The 20,301-nt window shown below is 33.4% G+C and overlaps 1 protein-coding gene and 1 non-coding gene across 2 annotated transcripts in view; both read right to left on the bottom strand.

Annotated features, from left to right (window-relative positions):
- The window catches only part of LOC143231543 (ly6/PLAUR domain-containing protein 6B-like), a 159,370-nt gene that overhangs the window by 85,877 nt on the left and 53,192 nt on the right, over positions 1–20,301 (bottom strand). The gene's annotated exons all lie outside the window — the stretch shown is intronic.
- LOC143232927 (small nucleolar RNA U3) lies at positions 3,511–3,723 on the bottom strand. The gene has a single exon (XR_013017886.1). It is a non-coding gene; the product is annotated as a small nucleolar RNA U3 (small nucleolar RNA).

The raw sequence follows: 20,301 nt of genomic DNA on the forward strand, positions 1-20,301 counted from the left end.
ACAGATATGGGCTTGTCAGCCAATGATATCATTATTTGTGTGAATGTATATCTTACACTTCGCCTCACACATTGTTCATTTAAAACACTAAATTCGACGATGTCGTAACAAAGAAGACAAAATACGATAAAGAATAGAAAATAGAGAGAATGTAAGCAATGTAGGAAGAGAGTCCTGATATAAAGCAACAGAAACTGAATAAATCACGACTATAGTTCAAGCGATAATAAATATTACATTCAATCATAACTACACTTGAAACAGTAATAAATCTTACTATGAAACACAGTTGAAGTTTAAATTATAATAAATTCTACCACTAATCACATATACAGGTCATATAGTACAAACCACTACCATTAATCACATAAGCTCAAATCACGATAAATTATACAATCAATCACCACTGCAGTTAAGACTATCGAGAAACGAAATTAAATCTTATCATCAATCACTACATGAACTTACTTTAAAGCTTATGTCTTGATTTACATATATTAACAGCTTCGTTTCTTTTCTGCTTTCCTTCGTATTAGACAATATCTATTGTAATAGCTACGTATGTTTTGTTCCTGACATTTCACTCATTATTGAATTCTGACATCAACTCGTTTACGTACCCTAATGCTACAGATTACTGGAAGTTTATATAATTATCTAACATAGGTTGGTGTCATCAGTGTTTGGTTTATATTCAAACATTATGTCAAATGAAACCAGTCAGTTGTTTCCCGTCAGTATTGAGTTGAAAGAAAATAAAGCACTTCGTCCCACTTCATTGTTTAGAAGAATGCGTTATGAAAGCACATGCTTGTGAATTTTGTCAACTTGGACGAAGCAAACGGAATGAACATTTATCGTACATTGTAGCAGCATATTGGAGGTTTGAACGTAGGTGTACGTCCTGCAGGCTGTTTCTCAAACATGCTGTAAGCTTCTAAAGTTACACTGCTGAAAAGCGGGGTTCGATACTCACGGTAGGCACAGCACAAATAGTCTCTTGTAAAGTTTAATAAAATAAGATACTCTGAATGATATTAACAGTAATTTTCAATGCAAGTCGACACACTTTACTGTTGTATTCGCTTTGTGATGTGGAATAATCAAGAAGGAAATGAATAGCTTTAAAATTCGAAGTGGGAAGGAGACAGTAAGTTGTATCGCTAATAATTATGCATTATGAAAACAATATATATGCATATGTGTTTGCATTAGAATAGGATATTACAAAAAAATAATTATAATTGGTTTCAATACTGACGATTATGATCTATAAACTCGCAATAATCTGTCACTAGATGTCAGGAGCGTGCACGTGTTTTCGGTTGTTGAAAATCCATTAATTTCCTGCATTTCTCTTCAATTTCTGAATTTAAAGGAGAAACAACTGTAGAAAGTAGAGTTTTAAAGAAATGCAATTATTTCACGTAATATCAATTTTATCCTTAACTGTAATGTTTTAGGAGCAAAATGCGTTTTCTAATGTGATAGACGTCAAAGCAGAAACGTTATCAATATGATACGAAACTGAAGAACAGCGATTTCGAAATGTCGGATAGTTTCAATGAAATGTACTTAACATAAATATCTTAACATGTACTAAATAAATGCACATACAGACGCACGTGTTTGAAACGCATAATTATGTACATATAATCCATTATATATGTATATTTTTAATGTCCATAACTACGAATATAAATAATGTACCTCTTGTTGATGCTCAGGGACACCTTTAAATGGAATGTAGTGAAATTGACAATATGATAAGAGCGTAAAATGGTGATTGTATTTATGAGGTACCTAAACAGTAAGTGAGATAAATAATTGAATCTCCGATCGTTCTTATTTTGTCTCTATGTCTTTCATTTATCTGTTTATTTACACACAGATAAAAGTAAGAAAGTTATGGGTGTAATTGAGCTTAAAAATATAAAAAAAAATACATAGGTTAGGACTTCCTTAACAACGACTTCAAGGGACAAAATATATAGGTTAGGACTTCCTTAACAACGACTTCAAGGAACAAAAATATATACACTTATGTAAAAGAATTTTACTTGCTTAAAACTACAATCTACAATGCACAACGTTTCATTTAACCACAGAAAAAGATTTGATATAGTTAGAAATATGGACATGTGATAATTTCCAAATGTGGGCGGATCATGTATAACCTATTTTGTACTTTTGAGCTTAAATTTAAAAAAAAAATGAATAGAATAACAAAAAAAAAAAAAATTTGAAATAAAGTTATTTTATTTTCTGGGTAACATGACTTGTATAACATTTAGAGATGCGTAAAATCATAAAAATCTGGCGGAGAAGTAAAACACATCAGGTGTTACCTATACATTGAGAAAATGCAACTTTTTTTTTGTTTTCTCTTAAAATTATTTTAAAGGCAAAGCAGAACATTTCATCTACAGCAAGATGTAAAAAAACAACAGAATTCTTCTTTAGTTTTTCTATCCAGAGGAAAGGGTTTTGTTGGAAGAGAAATATGTCGGTCCACCTGGAAATGTATGGTGAGGAATTAATAGCGAAAGAAATATTGCGGATCAGTACAGATTAGCTAATAAGACAGCTGTTAGAATAGTAAAGAGCAATAATAGTCGTAGAATCAATTTCGATGTAATTCTATTCTAACGAACGTCTACTGCACGGACGCCAAAAACACCAAACCTTAAATCAACTCTTTGAGTTTTCCTGTGTTTTAATTATACATTTATCTACAAGAACTGGCGCGATGAAATCCCAACGTACAATAAATAGCGTTATCTGTTTATCAATTTCTCTGGAACTGGACGAATTGTTGGCTGTTGTAAGAAACAAAACAAAATAATAAAAAAAATGATGAAGATTCATACAAATGCACTTAACTGAGAGCTAAACTAAGGTTTTTGAAGTATTATTTAAAAGTGGACAATTAAGAAACTGCGCTTTGCGAAGCTGGTTTTAAACGTCTGAAATCTGCTTACTTCTGAGCCGACGAGAAACACATTCGGACGTCGTGAAAATATTTTCACATTCTTTGAGTGTCCAACTACTGACAGTTTAATGATATCATGAGATAATTTACAACTATGGCCTGTTAACTCTTTACATACCTCTGTTGTTCAAAACGGTATTTCTGATTTTTTATCCCATTTAATGTTAAGGCATGCATCGATAATGTCTTAATGCAATAGTAATCGTGAAAAGCACTTGATATCTCAAGCTTTACTTACTAAAGTTTATTATTTAATAAAGTTCCGATAACAATAATTGATAAAACGCTTTTTAGATCCACCAAAGAATACAATTAATATTTAACAAACCTCAGCTACAGTTACGTGTACGATATATTGTTCAGGATAATATAGAAACACAAGACGAAATTGGAAAATCATTATTTAAACGTTCTATTTTAACCATATCTTAGTTCATAAATGTTATCTTTCATGAATTTCGATGAACATAAGTTTACGTGTCTTTTTACTTCTTTCATCTCTTACAATTAAAATAAAGACCACTCAGCTAGAGTTTCTTCCTTCCGACTCTTACTCAAAAGAGGGGAACGGTCATCAATGATGATCGGAAATGACGAACATCATTCCTCTCACACCGACTTCACGCTCAGGAAGAAACCCAGAACTCCTCATCGTGGTTTGCGTGGGTTCGAGTTTCGTTCAGAGAACTCGACTATCATACTATAGAAATGATCCTATGAAGTATGATCTTAAACTACAATTTTGCCGTATTACATATAAGTAGCAACGACAATAAATTATTTTACTGGTGTTGTACAAGATTTCATCAACAGAAAATAAAATAGTATAAAAGTGTTTGCACCGTATTTCCTGATTTTAGATAAGCGTATTTTCTAACGCGTTTTATTTAATCAACGAAATAGACACTCTATTAGAAGACCTTATTTCACTTTTCTTTCAATTATAATTCCGTCAATGAGAATGAGTCTTATGACCGGAAGGAGAAAAGACCTTGGCACGAGTTTGCTGTTTTACGTCAACACAAGCATGGGATTAGAACTGCAGAGAGAACATAACTCGCTATTTCTGATAACATGAACAGCAGTACGAGTTCCGTATTGTGGTTATATTCAAACACATAAATAATTTGAGTCGTATATTGTGAAACGAAATGAAGGAACAAAAACAGCAATAACGCAATTTATTGAAAATATTGTGAAAACTGGAAAAAAATAATTTTGCAAAAAATAAGAGCATAGAAGAAAACGAAACTATAATACGAAATAAGTGTAGACTAAAATGTTATACATCTATTATAATTTCCGTCATCGAAAATGGGCGAACGTTGTGTTTTTTGTCCACTCTGTGTGTGGTTTTGTGAGCAAGATTTCTCGAAGCTAGATTGTTTTTGAGAGAGTCAAAAATCACAAAATCCAAAGATCCCTATCTGTTAGGATGAGGACCGAGTCTTCACACTATTTGTACTCAGTCAAAATTAGTGGATTTTATGAAACGTGATGGAAAATATTGTTCCCTACTGTTCGGCCAAAAGTGGTCCGTGTCTCTTTAAAAAAAAAAAAAAAAGTCCTATGGACACCTTTTGCCATTTGTTGAGAACCGAACGTTACGTGGCGGATAGAAGCGCTCCACTGAGCGCCCCTCTAATTTTATTTATAGACGTTCTATTATCACAGTGTATATATATATATATATATATAAATGTAATATATTTAACGCCGTATTTATCTCTAGTGACAGTAATAAAGACTGATGTTTATTACATAAGTAACAAAGACTATGTGAATGAGAATTTACGTGTAAAATATAAACAAGATAGCTTATTTTGCTGGATGAAAGACAGTTGATACTTTGATCGTTGTATTAATTCACTATAAGCAAAAAAACAGTTTATACTTTTCAACAAAATATATTATTATGTATATTAGCCAGAACAACAAAAGTAAACATTGAATGAAATAAAAAAGCCTAGAAAATTATTGAAAATTAGTAAATACACTAATTGCAATGTGCGACTTAATTTAAATAAAATTGGGATGACTGCAGTCATGCGACATTAGCGATAGCTAATATTTTTTAAATAAAATTCACAGATGTCAGCCTATGATATCATTATTTGTGTGAATGTATATCTTACACTTCGCCTCACACATTGTTCATTTAAAACACTAAATTCGACGATGTCGTAACAAAGAAGACAAAATACGATAAAGAATAGAAAATAGAGAGAATGTAAGCAATGTAGGAAGAGAGTCCTGATATAAAGCAACAGAAACTGAATAAATCACGACTATAGTTCAAGCGATAATAAATATTACATTCAATCATAACTACACTTGAAACAGTAATAAATCTTACTATGAAACACAGTTGAAGTTTAAATTATAATAAATTCTACCACTAATCACATATACAGGTCATATAGTACAAACCACTACCATTAATCACATAAGCTCAAATCACGATAAATTATACAATCAATCACCACTGCAGTTAAGACTATCGAGAAACGAAATTAAATCTTATCATCAATCACTACATGAACTTACTTTAAAGCTTATGTCTTGATTTACATATATTAACAGCTTCGTTTCTTTTCTGCTTTCCTTCGTATTAGACAATATCTATTGTAATAGCTACGTATGTTTTGTTCCTGACATTTCACTCATTATTGAATTCTGACATCAACTCGTTTACGTACCCTAATGCTACAGATTACTGGAAGTTTATATAATTATCTAACATAGGTTGGTGTCATCAGTGTTTGGTTTATATTCAAACATTATGTCAAATGAAACCAGTCAGTTGTTTCCCGTCAGTATTGAGTTGAAAGAAAATAAAGCACTTCGTCCCACTTCATTGTTTAGAAGAATGCGTTATGAAAGCACATGCTTGTGAATTTTGTCAACTTGGACGAAGCAAACGGAATGAACATTTATCGTACATTGTAGCAGCATATTGGAGGTTTGAACGTAGGTGTACGTCCTGCAGGCTGTTTCTCAAACATGCTGTAAGCTTCTAAAGTTACACTGCTGAAAAGCGGGGTTCGATACTCACGGTAGGCACAGCACAAATAGTCTCTTGTAAAGTTTAATAAAATAAGATACTCTGAATGATATTAACAGTAATTTTCAATGCAAGTCGACACACTTTACTGTTGTATTCGCTTTGTGATGTGGAATAATCAAGAAGGAAATGAATAGCTTTAAAATTCGAAGTGGGAAGGAGACAGTAAGTTGTATCGCTAATAATTATGCATTATGAAAACAATATATATGCATATGTGTTTGCATTAGAATAGGATATTACAAAAAAATAATTATAATTGGTTTCAATACTGACGATTATGATCTATAAACTCGCAATAATCTGTCACTAGATGTCAGGAGCGTGCACGTGTTTTCGGTTGTTGAAAATCCATTAATTTCCTGCATTTCTCTTCAATTTCTGAATTTAAAGGAGAAACAACTGTAGAAAGTAGAGTTTTAAAGAAATGCAATTATTTCACGTAATATCAATTTTATCCTTAACTGTAATGTTTTAGGAGCAAAATGCGTTTTCTAATGTGATAGACGTCAAAGCAGAAACGTTATCAATATGATACGAAACTGAAGAACAGCGATTTCGAAATGTCGGATAGTTTCAATGAAATGTACTTAACATAAATATCTTAACATGTACTAAATAAATGCACATACAGACGCACGTGTTTGAAACGCATAATTATGTACATATAATCCATTATATATGTATATTTTTAATGTCCATAACTACGAATATAAATAATGTACCTCTTGTTGATGCTCAGGGACACCTTTAAATGGAATGTAGTGAAATTGACAATATGATAAGAGCGTAAAATGGTGATTGTATTTATGAGGTACCTAAACAGTAAGTGAGATAAATAATTGAATCTTTGATCGTTCTTATTTTGTCTCTATTAGCCGTCCCTAATTTAGCAGTGTAAGACTAGAGGGAAGTCAGCTAGTCATCACAACCCACCGCCAACTCTTGGGCTACTCTTTTGCCAACGAATAGTGGGATTGACCGTCACAATATAACTCCCCCACGGCTGAAAGGGCGAGCATGTTTGATGAGGATGCGAACCCGCGACTTTTAGATTACCCTTAGATTAAAGCTTATGGTTAGCATTTTCCTAACACTGGCGTTTATATTTAGATCGCAGCTCTAGATAACATAATTATCTATTATTACAATGTAATCTTCTTTTGTAGGACTTCGAAGGATTAACAATTATACACTTACTTTTTTGAAGCTAAGAGTCACAGTGCACAATAAAACATTTGTTTCTAGAACAGTGGATTTTTCGTGGTTAGAATATTGGTGTTAAGGTAATGATCATCTACAGGTCGTCCCTGTTTGTATGCAATATAAAATTTAAAAAACTGAATGTTGCGGAAATTTCTGAAACTAAACAGTCGAAATTCACAAAGGTAAGCCTAATGTCGTTCTTGTTTCAAGTTGTGTCTCCTGTTCATGAAATAAAATGAATGAGTTTGGTGTCTCCAGCAGCCTGAATGAAACTATCGCTAACAAAATAATAATGATGCCTTAAAAATACTAGAAAGCCCCTCGTAAAATATTTTGTGCTATATCAGTAACTGAACTGAAAAGATTTTTGTGACATAAGAATATCTCACAATCTCTCTGCATGAAAACATGCAGACAATTACTTTATAAGTTAAACAACATTTCCCAGTGAATTCTTAAAGTATTTGTTTCACAATAGCCTTGCACAAACAACAAGAAGATTTCCTTGCAAATCTGTTTCTTAATTTTATGGCCTAACACGAGATTTTGAAGTTTTAGATGTTTTAACATGATCGAAGATACATTTAACACTTCCAATCCATTCCATTGCTTTCCAAACTAAAATAGAAAATGTGAATCATAGAGGTATAGTTTTTGTCTGGATGTGTTTACAAAGAATACTGATTTTGTTAAGCCCTTTTGATTAGGTATATGACAACCTCCATCTCACTAAAACTACATTCTTCTTTTAAGTTTCAATAATAGTTTCAGTCAATATTGTAATGATAATGGTGAAAAAAAGTGAATCAGTTGTAAACAGTTTTATAAAGAGATGCGTAAAACGTGTCCAAAACAATAACATGCTAGAAATAATTGTATAGTTATTGTTCTCTGTTAAAGAAGAAAAGCTTTTCTAACAAGCGTTTCGAAGTTTTGAAACGTGTTTGTTACTTAGATTGTGTGAAATAACGAGCCTCTTTGTGTATAGTAATTCTTTTGTTGTTTTTTATCTTCTTTTGAGGTGCTTGGAGAGGGATTTGACAAGTTAACAAGTTATAAAACAAAATAACAAATAACGTGTCGATTGCAATACTAAAACGTACAGAAACAAGGTAGTGATGAATACACAAAACTATAGAAAAATCACTACATATGTAGCCAAATTTATCGAATAATAACTTTTACCTACGATTAAAAGTTGAATTCTTGTCAGATGCATGAATTCGGGTTTGAATAAAAGCATTTAAACTGATAGTGCAATATATGGGATTTGTTATATGATTTTGTGTATTTATCCCTACCTGTTTCTGTACGCCTTTTCTACTGTCATCCGTACATAATACGTAATTTTAGCAAAATTTATTATTTCTTCTATTCTTCTGAACGATTTCATTTGAGTAGGTTGATAACTAAAAATTTATTTTATTTCTATAATTCAATGGTGATATATATATTGTTAATATCATATTCATTTTGTCAGTTTCTTTGATTTAAGATTACAATGGGGGTCAGTGAAGCTGGAATGGATCCTCCAGGATGGTACAAAGTACCTTGGACCGACCTTAAAGAAATATTTACATAACTCAAGCCTTACAACTTCAACCCAACTCACTACTCGTGCATACAATCGATTCAACCACATGCTGAAGTCATGTTGATTAAAAATATCACATCTGTTCCAGGTCAAGACGCGGCCCTAGATGCTGAAATAAGGCTATAACTCAACTTGTAAGCAACATTGAATTAAAAAATTGAATGCAGCGGCAATTTCTTTTTATGCTAAAAGTAACTAAGAGAGTATCACATGTAGTTAGTTAAATGTAATTACACGAAATTTTTAAGTGGATTGTTAATAGAAAATGTTCAGTTTTCAATTAGGAAATACCATTTTTAAATGTCCCAACTAGACTGCTAATGATCAAATGTATTTTTGAATTAGTTCCATCAGGAGTTTAAATGTATAACATTCAACCACTACCGTTCAATGTGACAAAAATCAGTGTGGAATATACAATACCTTGCCATATATAGCATCCAGTTACTGGGTTTTTATGTATATATCACCAATTTGTTTGTATTAGAGTAATCTTTTGTGTCCATTGCAGGGAATATTAAACCTCGGAATTTAACTTTGCAAGTCCATAAACTTATCTCCGAAGGATAACATCACTGATTATCTCACTTCTTATTCACTCAGATTAGAGTAGGAAACCTGAGTTGAATGATTAATGTTATCTTTGTGTGTCCTGAGTAGTAATATACATTGGGTTGAGTATGTTATCTCTTGGTGTATCCTGAGTTGTAATATACATTGGTTTGAGTATGTTATCTAAAAGTATTTTTATCACTATTCAATTCAGCAAGTTACGTAACAACTACAACCGTTATAAATTCACGCTGAAGCAGTATGTATCAGAAAAAAAAACCATTTTTAACAACGTTTTGCGTTACTTAAGTAGTGTAATGTTACCGAAACTGATTGCTTTTCGAAAGTTTTTTTTTGTAAGATCCCCTTTAGGCGCTAAACGTTCATACACTCACATCATAAAGATGCGTTCAGATCGAGGATTTATAACTTCGAAGGTGGTGATATCCTTTGTACTTAATGACATTGAAAAACAAAAGAATATAGACCAATTTGGGACACAAAAAACTTCCAAAAGGAATCTTGCAACAGCTTTGGTAAGTGTAATGGTGGGTCTTGTAAGAGACGAGGCTGAACGAACAACAAAATTAGTAGTAAAAGTCACTTACGTGTTCTAGAAAACAGTAATCAAGATAAAGAGGGATAAACAAACACAAATAAATGTATACAAACTTTCAATCAACTCACACCTCAAACTGATGGACAATTTAATGAATATTCATGATACTTCATACGAAGCCATACTAGGCAAGTCGTCGGATGCAATGCAGTCTGTGAATATCTGTATTATCAGACTGTTGAAATGGGGAATGGTAAACCTTGTCTTGTACATTAGATGAATAATGGAGAACGTGTAGGAGAGGGGTGTGTTCTGGGTATTAACATCGTAAGAAGGAGTCTTTTGTAATGGAAAATATGCTGTAGGGCTATTACTAAGATAATGATTGTCATATGTAGCAAGAATGGACGTGGCCATGTGGGTTTTTTATTATGTAGTGAGACTACAAAATTTCCTTATAATAACATATCTAGCTTCTATCCCATTCTACTCTTGGGGAAAACAACACACCCATTCTGCTGCACGTTTTTTTTTTTTTTATTGTAATGTAACATGTAACTTGAAAATAACGTTATTTGTAGCGTATGATAAGTTTACTTCCTTAGTGCCCGGCACAGCCAGGTGGTTAGGGTGCTCGATTTCTGAGGGTTCGATTTCCCGTCATACCAAACATGCACACCCTTTCAGCCATGTTGTGTTACCCTGTGACTGTCAATTTTAGTATTCGTTGTTAAAGAGTAGCTCAAGAGTGGGTGATGATGATTTTCCCTCTTGTCTTATACTGTTAAATTAGAGATGGCGAGCGCAGACAGCCCTCATTTACCTTTGCACGAAATTCAAAATAATAAATAACATTTTCTACTTTATAATTGCAGTTTCGAATAAACTAAAGACAAACATTTTCAGAAGTTTTCAACCTGTTGGAATTTGCTTGAATAGCTACTCATAACTTACTAGTTTCATGCATCATGCGTTTGAATTTAAAGAGTGTTTTTTATTATAGATTACATTATGTAACACAAATTTTGTTCCTGGATAGTATGTGTTCTTTCTTAATTGCTTATGTTGTAAAAGTACAGAAAATGGTCATTATTCCCTTCAAACTTTGCTTTTGTAACCTGGATAATGAAATTTCGATAACCTATTTTCTATGTAAAAACGGGCAAATTTGCGCATTTTCATTTACATAAGGTCTGAATAAAACAACATATAAATCAAGATTTACATGTATTTATACTAAAGTTATACAAAAATGTTTAGAAGTGAATAGTTTTTCGAGATTTGTGACTGTAATGTAAATTACTTTCACGTATCAGCTCCCAAATATAATCTCTAATCATGTTTTCGTTATACACTTCTTGGTAGCGGCGTTCAAAGTCCCGTATGTCTTGATGGAAGTGCTCGCCTTGCTCCTCTGTGTATGCTCCCATGTTCTCCTTGAACTTATCAAGATGAGCGTCAAGAATATGGACTTTCAGGGACAATCTGCAGCCCATTTTGTCGTAGTTCTTCACCAGAGCCTCAACCAGTTTCACATAATTTTCGGCCTTTTGACTGTCAAAGAAGCCCTGAACCACTGCGACAAAGCTGTCCCAAACTTTTTTTCCTTCTATTGAGCTTTTTGGGGAATTCTGTGCACTCCAGGATCTTTTTTATTTGTAGTCCAACGAAGACACCAGCTTTTATCTTTGCCTCAGACAGCTTAGAAAAGAAGTCTCGAAGGTACTTGAAGGCTGTAGACTCCTTATCAAGAGCTGTGACAAATTGTTTCATAAGACCCAATTTTATGTGCAATGGTGGAAACAACACCTTCTGGAAATCCAATAGTGGCTCACACTTGACATTGTGCCTCCCCTTGTTGTGGCCAGTATTTCCTGTTGTAGTGCACTGCGGTGTCTCTGCTGTCCCAAAGGCAAAGATAACAGGGAAACTTGGTAGAGCCTCCTTGGAGACCCATCAAGAATGCCACCATTTTGAAGTCTCCGATAACCTCCCAGCCATACTCATCATACTTCAAGGCTTCTAGCAATGTCTTGACACTGTTGTATTCCTCTTTGAGGTGCACCGAATGAACCAGGGGAAGAAACGGATACTTATTCCCGTTATGGAGCAGCACAGATTTAAGGCTTCTGGATGAACTATCAATGCAGAGGTGCCACTCGTTTGGGTTACAGGCAATTCCAATTGCCTTGCACAGACCGGATACATTGTGGCAGAAGCAGAGCCCATTTTGACGAGTGAAGAGGCATGAAAAATGTCGGTGACACTTCCTCTGACTTGAGACTTGCAAACTTTCATCTAACAAATCCCACTCTTTAAGCCTAGATATCAAAACCTCGGCATTCGATTTTGTTAGACCAAGATATCTGATCAAATCATTGAGGTCTCTTTGGTTGGGGTAGTATGTGTTTCTCTCACCAGCTGCACCTCTGAATTGTAATCTGGATCTTCAATGTCTACATCCTCTTTTGAAGATGGCTGCTTTCTCCCTGGCGGAGTGGGTACAGGGAGCTCAGGGAAGTGTGGCGCTGGGGCGATGGATGATGGAAGGTCCGAATACATGATAACAGATTCATTCTTGTAAGTCCGACGTTTGGAAGGGTTCACGATGCAGAAGTAGCAATTGCTTGAGTGGTCAGTGGGTTCACGCCAAATTCTTGGAATAGCAAACTTCATGGCTCTCTTTTCCCCTCTCTACCATCCTGCAAAAGAGCAAAATAAATTGTTATTATGAAGAATAAATCTATTTCATCCACAACTAATGTGTAAGAGGTTCATGCAAAATATTTTATATGTGATATTTTTTTCTATATTATTGAACAGTAAAAATTAAATAAATAAAAAATATTTAAATTTTAAAAGGTCTAAAATTTGTATAATATAAAATCTTACTATGTAAGCAAGCAAATATTGTCCGTCTTACCTTCTAAAGGTTTTTTTGTAGTGTTCACAGGTAAAATAAAATGAGGTAAAATGAGGTGCCCAGGGTTTGTCTTGATCCCCGACGGAAATGCTGAAATATGTTTTGTAGGCCTCACACATTTCAGCAGATGCTGTCACAGAGTACTTTTTCGCTCTTGTCTTGATAAATTGCATACATAGCAGAATGGACCCGGCATGGCCAGGTGGGTTAAGGCGTTCGATTCGTAATCTGAAGGTCGTGAGCTCAAATCCCGGTCTCACGAGTTATGTGAGAAATACATTGTTTAAACAAACCCATGTTGACATTTAGCGATTAAAGTTACACAAATAGAAAAACAGTGAAACTAACATTTGCGCTAATACTTTATTTAATATCATGTTTAGTACAATCAATCTTAGGTGTTATAAATTATGTTATCAGCCTTATAACATACAAATCCATCTCATAAGCTGTAAGAAACGAAGTTTAGTAGGACTGTAAAGACAAGACTTACGAATTGTTTGATTTTTCAGGGATTACGGTTGTAACGATTTCCAATACTTAGAACTCAGAAAGAAACAAGTAGTAAGGAGATTTATGTCAAGTGGAGCATGCCACGTCTTATCGCTTAGAAACACAGAAATAGAACGGAATGTCACGTGAATTTCTTGCGCCAACGTTTACTTTACGATTGTTAACGTTTTTCACACTTCAGTTTATATTCAATTTGGATTTAATTTTTATATATATCATCGTTTATTCAATATTATATATGGGTTTTAATGAAAGTGTTACCAGAATGATCACGTTTTTACACGTGGAGTTGATTTATAGTCAAGAGTTTGTTCGTTGTAATAGAAACTACAAATTTTGCTTGTTTGTTATGAGTTGGGTATATATCTGTTTATTAATACAGTTTTGTTACAAACGTCACAAAATATTAAATTGCAACATACAGTAATGCCATTACTTAAACTACGATCATTCATCCTTAGCATAAAACACGTTTATGTTGAGATTATTGAAATCATTTAGGGAAGCTTTTCAGAGCGTTAGATTTACAGTTAAAATATAGTTACTCTGTCTGTTCAGAGAGTAATGGAAATATCTCAGTCCAACAAGGTGAGTCATCTATAACATTAACCATGAAGACTGAGAATTTTATTAAGCAATAACTTTGCTTTGTTGGAGTACACATGGTAAATATAGCATAATTAACTTTATAATATTAGCTGATCGTTTATGGTTACGTGATAAGCATTTGATTTTAAATAAATTTAGCTCTACGATTTTGTGAGAAGTACATTGTTTAAACAAACTCATGTCGACGTTCAGCAATCAAAGTTACACAAATATAAAAGCAGTGAAACTAACATTTGCACTATTATACTTTATTTAATATCATGTTTAGTACAATCAACCTTCGTCAGATTTCACATCAGAGCTCACAGTGTTAGAAATGTAAATAAAAAACACTAGCCTGATGGCAGGAGCAATGTAAGATTTTTTTGAAATAATATAAATACATACATGCATATATGTTACGCAATTAAACGGTAAAGTTATATACTTACCTTACATCCGCATATAAAAATACAAATATGTGTATAATAATAGATAAAATATGAAGATGTATAGATTCCAGTTTAAGTATATTACAAGGCCAATTTTCCTATTCTGAGAGCTTAGTCATGAGATATATGCTCTACAATTCAATTTAATACCATTGGTACAAATAAAGCTGCAGATAACTGAAAGGTCTGTGTTTTCGTAGTCATGGAACCTGTTGTCACGTGATAGGGTTAATTTTGCTTGTTCGCTGAATTTTGCGCAGAATTACTCAACGGTTATTTGCCCTGGTCGTCTCTAATTTTAAATTGATAGACTAGTCACTAGAGGAAAGGAAGCTAGTTACGTCACCTCCCCCCACCAACTTCTAGGCCACACTTTAGTGAGATTGAATGTAATATTACAACGTCCCAGCGGTCGAAAAATTAGTATGTTCGCAAAGAAATCATATCTTTAGTTTGAATATTAATGAACACATGTTTTGCACATTGGAATAGTGAGTATCCTATAATAAAAGTGTTAGAATCACAATAAACATTTGGTTAGATAAAAATAGTCTAAGAATTGGCAGTGGGTACTTTTGACTAGTCTCGTCTATCAATTATGGATTAGCTTCTGCTAAAAGAATTGTTGAAAACCAACGATAGTAATCAAAGATAAAATAGTCTTAAGTACAAACCACAAAAAGTCCCTCTGAACACTCCGATTAGGCCATCATTTAGACATTCTTGTTGCTAGCAGTGTTTTCGGCCCTTGGCCTAAGAAAACCTAAAATAAATTCGGTATGGTTATGCACAGATAGTCCTATTGTAGCTTTGAAACAAACAAAGCTAGAATAATTTAGTCATGTTTTTTGAGGCTGTGCGAAATATTTCTTCAGTTGAACAAAGACTCTTAAGTTCTACCAACTAAGTTTTAAGAATAGAGGTTTTTGTATGGGATAGAAGGACGTATAATGAAGATAAATAGGTCCCCAGTTTGTCATCTGTAACGATAATGTTAAAATCGGCCAAGACAGCTTCTTTGGAGAGATGTATCGGCGTTCATTTACACAAGGTGAAAGTCTTTAACAAAATTAATCATTCGCCAGTGATTTCATCCGTCTAGGTACTTTAAGAAAAGATGTGGGTGTTTCTTCCTCCTGAAATTGTTAAATATTTGTTCTTTGATATACTCAACACGAAGAATCCATTTTAGTTTCCATGACAACACATTTTGTCTGGTGATAAAATTCTCCATTGAATTCGAAAACAGTTAAAAACGTTTTAGCAGTTTATTAGTCAGTTCTTGCAGACGTGTTTTTGGCTTAGCAACTTTAAAAGTTAGCTTATTTTCGTCTTGGAGGTTTAAAAGGACTGTGTGTCCATTATAAATATTTAAAGTTAGCTCTTAGAAAGTTTGTTTTTGGTTTGGTTTGTTTTGAAATTAAGCACAAAGCTGCACAATGAGCTATCTGTGCTACCTTTAGAAAGCTAAATCTTGTTGAGGATATTTAGAGGTATCTGTGGTATCTTTGATATACATGTTAGACGGTGAAGAGGGTTTAATAATGTCGTTTGGACATTAACTCATGAAGACAGCTACAAGCAGCTGCTGTTGGGCTGTCAGCTGATAGGCTCAGGACAAAAGTTCTAGAACGTTCGATAAACCTATTCTGTGTCGTGGTTAGGATTTGATTTGATCTATTAGTCTTTTAACAGTAAACTTCATTTAATTGTGCAAAAACATATTTAAGTTTCTATTGGGATGTTTGTGCATGTCCTGATTTCTTAACTGAATCTTTCCCTCTCCACTGTGAAGTTCTGGCTTCGAAACTATAACTGCGCCACCTTTGCCTGTAGGCTTAATTATTATGTAGTTTATATTATGTCATTTTATGTCCGATTTCAAAGCTCAAAGAATGAATATGAAATGGAAAAAATATATGAAGACTTAAAACTTAAACTTTTAACAAACAACATGCATGAATGATTTGTCTAATTACTTGGAGCATTGGACCATATTTAAACTTGGAGATGTAGTTCCCCCAAAATTAAATAAAAGAACTATTTTATCTATTATATATATATATGTATATGGATGTATATGTCTATATCCACAAGCATAAATATACGCAAATATATTTGTATTATCATTTTTATTACAATTATTTCTTTTTCTTATCAATGTACTTTAGTAGTAATATATATATTGAAATTTCTAGTACTTTAGTGTTTCAACGACACTAACATTATTAGTGCTACTTGCCAGATGTTATACAATTCTTGAATATTGTTTATTCTGTATCATGTACGCTTTGTTTAAACACAACGATTACTTTTCTAACGTATAACACGCTGTAGTTCTTAAGTGAGTAAACTTGTTGGAAACCGGTTTTCCGAAACGCAACTTGAAATATGATACAATAACCCACACGTTGATATCACGAATATTTAGTTTTTGTCTTATTTAAATGCTTAATGAAGCTTAAAAGAACAGCTTCTAAAATCGACAACTTTAAATTGCTGTAACTTTACAGCTAAATGAACATAAGATGTTCATATGTTAAAGTATTTCTAAACATAATGATTGGAAAATTATTGAATTAACATAGTGTTATACATAAAACTATTAGAGCTGAGGAAGTTTTGGGTAGGACACTACGTAAGATCAGTAATTTTCTAATCATCATGTTTAGAAATACTTGAACATATGAACAGTAATAGTAACAGCAAATTTTATAAACCGCTGTAGTTTACGTATTTTACGTATTTTGTGTATATTAGAATTCAACAGTAACGCAGTAAAAAATTTGCAATTACTATTAGACGAAGAGCATAATGAAGACACATGGTAGTGTATCGTGTGGCCAAACCAACCTGCAGGGGTGAATCTAACGATTTTGTACCTTTTGTGTCTAGAACTGTAGTAATGTAAACTGAAAATTATTTTCAGCGGATGTATTTTACTGGAGTCTTACTTTCCTACCATATTTAAAGCAATCCATTAAAAATACTTGAGATATAAAATCTCCAATTTTGATAGAATTTCTTTCTTTTTTTGTTCGCTCCAAAAGTACGGAAATTTATTCGATAGGAAACCATATTTATTTTGTGGGATTTGTTTTCGAATTCGAAATACTGATTTAGCTTTTCAACTTATAATTATGGTGTTTTTTTTTTTTTTGGTGTAAATATAAGCAAAATATGCAAGATTATTCAACAAATATCGCTTAAATTTCACCAAAATGTTTGCGCATGCCTACGCAAAACTTCACGTGAGCTATCGGCTGACATTTTTATTATAGTTTCATCTTAAGAGTAGAGGTGAAATGGTTTTAGTTTTTTGTCATTCGGATTAAAGATGACTGATTTAAAGAAGTGGAACCATAAGGTGGAAGGACGTGCATATATATAAGTATTGGTTAGCAAGCATGATTAACAGTTTCTAGCACGAGGATCATACGGGTGGACGGCTATTATTCATTATTAATTGCCAAATTTTCAGCACAAATTCAATAAATTTTATAAAACCATCTTAATTAAAGAATGTTAACGTGATATTAGTTTAAGCAATTAGCATGGATAATGATTTTTGATATAAATGTATTGATTGCATGAGGCGATGGCAAGGTTGTTTTGAATACTGCACAAAGCTACACAATGGGCTATCTGTGCTCTGCCCATCACGGGTATCAAAACCCGGTTTTTAGCGTTGTAAGTCCGCAGACGTACCGCTGAGCTACTAGCGGGGTGCGATGACAAGGGATTGTTAATCTGCATTTCATGACGTTGCTATAAAGGAAATTATAAAGACTGTTTTAAAGAGGATACATTATCACCATATAATTTACAGAATCTGTTTGGTTCTGTAAAGTAAAAGTCTGTTCCAAATAACAGGATTGTGATCCTAAAGCTAATGAGGATCACTATCCTGTGTAATTTTCTCACTTGCCGTGGTTTGTTGGTTTCTATTGACAAAAATGTAATATCTGATAAAAAACACCTTAAGTGTGAAAAACAAAATTATGAAAAATAAAGGATTCAATGTACGGCTTAATTAAAGCAGTGAACTCTTACCTCAGAAGATTTTAACATCATTAATAGTAATACCAGATTATTGTACTTCATAAAAACTATAAATAATAAAGGGCCCTGCATGGCCAAGTGTGTGTTAAGGCGTTCGACTTGTAATCCGAGGGTCGTGGGTTCGAATCTGGGTCACACCAGACATGCTCGCCCTTTCAGCCGTGGGGTCAATCCCACTATTCGTTGGTAAAAGAGTAGCCCAAGAGTTGGCGGTGGGTGGTATTGACTAGCTGCCTTCTCTCTAGTTTTACACTGCTAAATTAGGGACGGCTAGCGCAGATAGCCCTCGAGTAGCTTTGCGCGAAATTAAAAAATAACAAACAAAAATAAATAATAAATTAATGTTTAACAGCTAAAGAAATTTCAAATATGATACTAGAAAAAATACGAAAAATACCTATCCGTTAAAAATACTGCAATGTCTAGATTATAATTTCGAAGATTTACAGTTTCCATTGAGCACCTTAAACAGGACCAGATATTTAAACGTTGCACAGTTTGACAGATAGAAACAGTCAGTATATTTAAACTATGGAATTTATGTTTATTAAAATATTTATTTATGAAACTCCTGGTGGAAGTTTTTGTGTGTTCGTTTTCCTTTCTTTCATATAGGATAGGACTGCGTTATTTTATTACCGTATCTTCATGGGTTATCTGTGTGCCATTTTGTGCTGAAAGAAATCATTTCACGTTATTACTACTTTACGTTTATTTTCACGTTTTGTTTCGTAATTTTCCGCAGATTTCTCACATGATAATCTTAAAATATTTTGCATAAAATTTTTTGTTGGGTCTTTTTCGGATAATTTTACTTTTAATATTATAAACACAAAAAATTAAGAGCAAATTCGAAATGTCCAACTCTATACGAATACTATTATTTTGATAGGTCAAAAATGAAACAATGCATATCAAATAACAGCATAATATATATCTATCTATTACAAGCAATTTCTTATAGTGGTATAATGAAACAACCATAATGCTAACTTACTAGCACATTGGCCAATAAAAGCTACTTCTCTGCTTTTTCAACTGAAAACAAAAGAAAAATAAAATTAATTCACATATTGTCAGGCCCGACGAGAAGGGGAGTCATGAGGAGGCAGTGCTCCGGGGCCAGGAAGGGGATCCTATGTGTAATGCCTTGCGACTTGGTATGTGTGTGGGGGGGCTTAATGTTTGCTGCCCTGGGGCCCGTAATGGCTCTCGACTGCACTACATGTTGTTACAATACTTATGCAGACAATTCCAGTTCTGGTGTGTCTAGTTTTTAAATCACAAATCATACAAATAAAAGAATAAAAAATTTAAGAATATCCACTTCAGTTTTACTTCTCAAGTTTCAGATATTAATATCATGCCTAAAATTGTTGTTATTGAGTTAGGCTTACCAACTAGTAAGTAGGACAGAGATTGAGCATCATAGTATAAAATATATTCAGCTAATCCTAAACAATAGCTGTGCCAATCGTTTCTAATGTATTGAAGAGTAATAACATACTTCTGTTTAAAGCATTTTTATTCTTTACACTTAACTTATCTTCGAGATTTAAATTTCCATCTTAGAATTTTGTAATGTTTATTGTAATCCTTCTTTCTTTTTCTAGGCCCGGCATGGCCAAGCGTGTTAAGGCGTGCAACTCGTAATATGAGGATCGCGGGGAGCTCGCATTCCCGTCGCATCAAACATGCTCGCCCTTTCAGCCGTGGGGGCGTTTATAATGTGACGGTCAATCCCACTATTCGTTGGTAAAAGAGTAGCCCAAGAGTTGGCGGTGGGTGGTGATGAC

Source organism: Tachypleus tridentatus, chromosome 11 (assembly GCF_004210375.1).
Source record: "Tachypleus tridentatus isolate NWPU-2018 chromosome 11, ASM421037v1, whole genome shotgun sequence".
NCBI classification, from domain to species: Eukaryota; Metazoa; Arthropoda; class Merostomata; order Xiphosura; family Limulidae; genus Tachypleus; species Tachypleus tridentatus.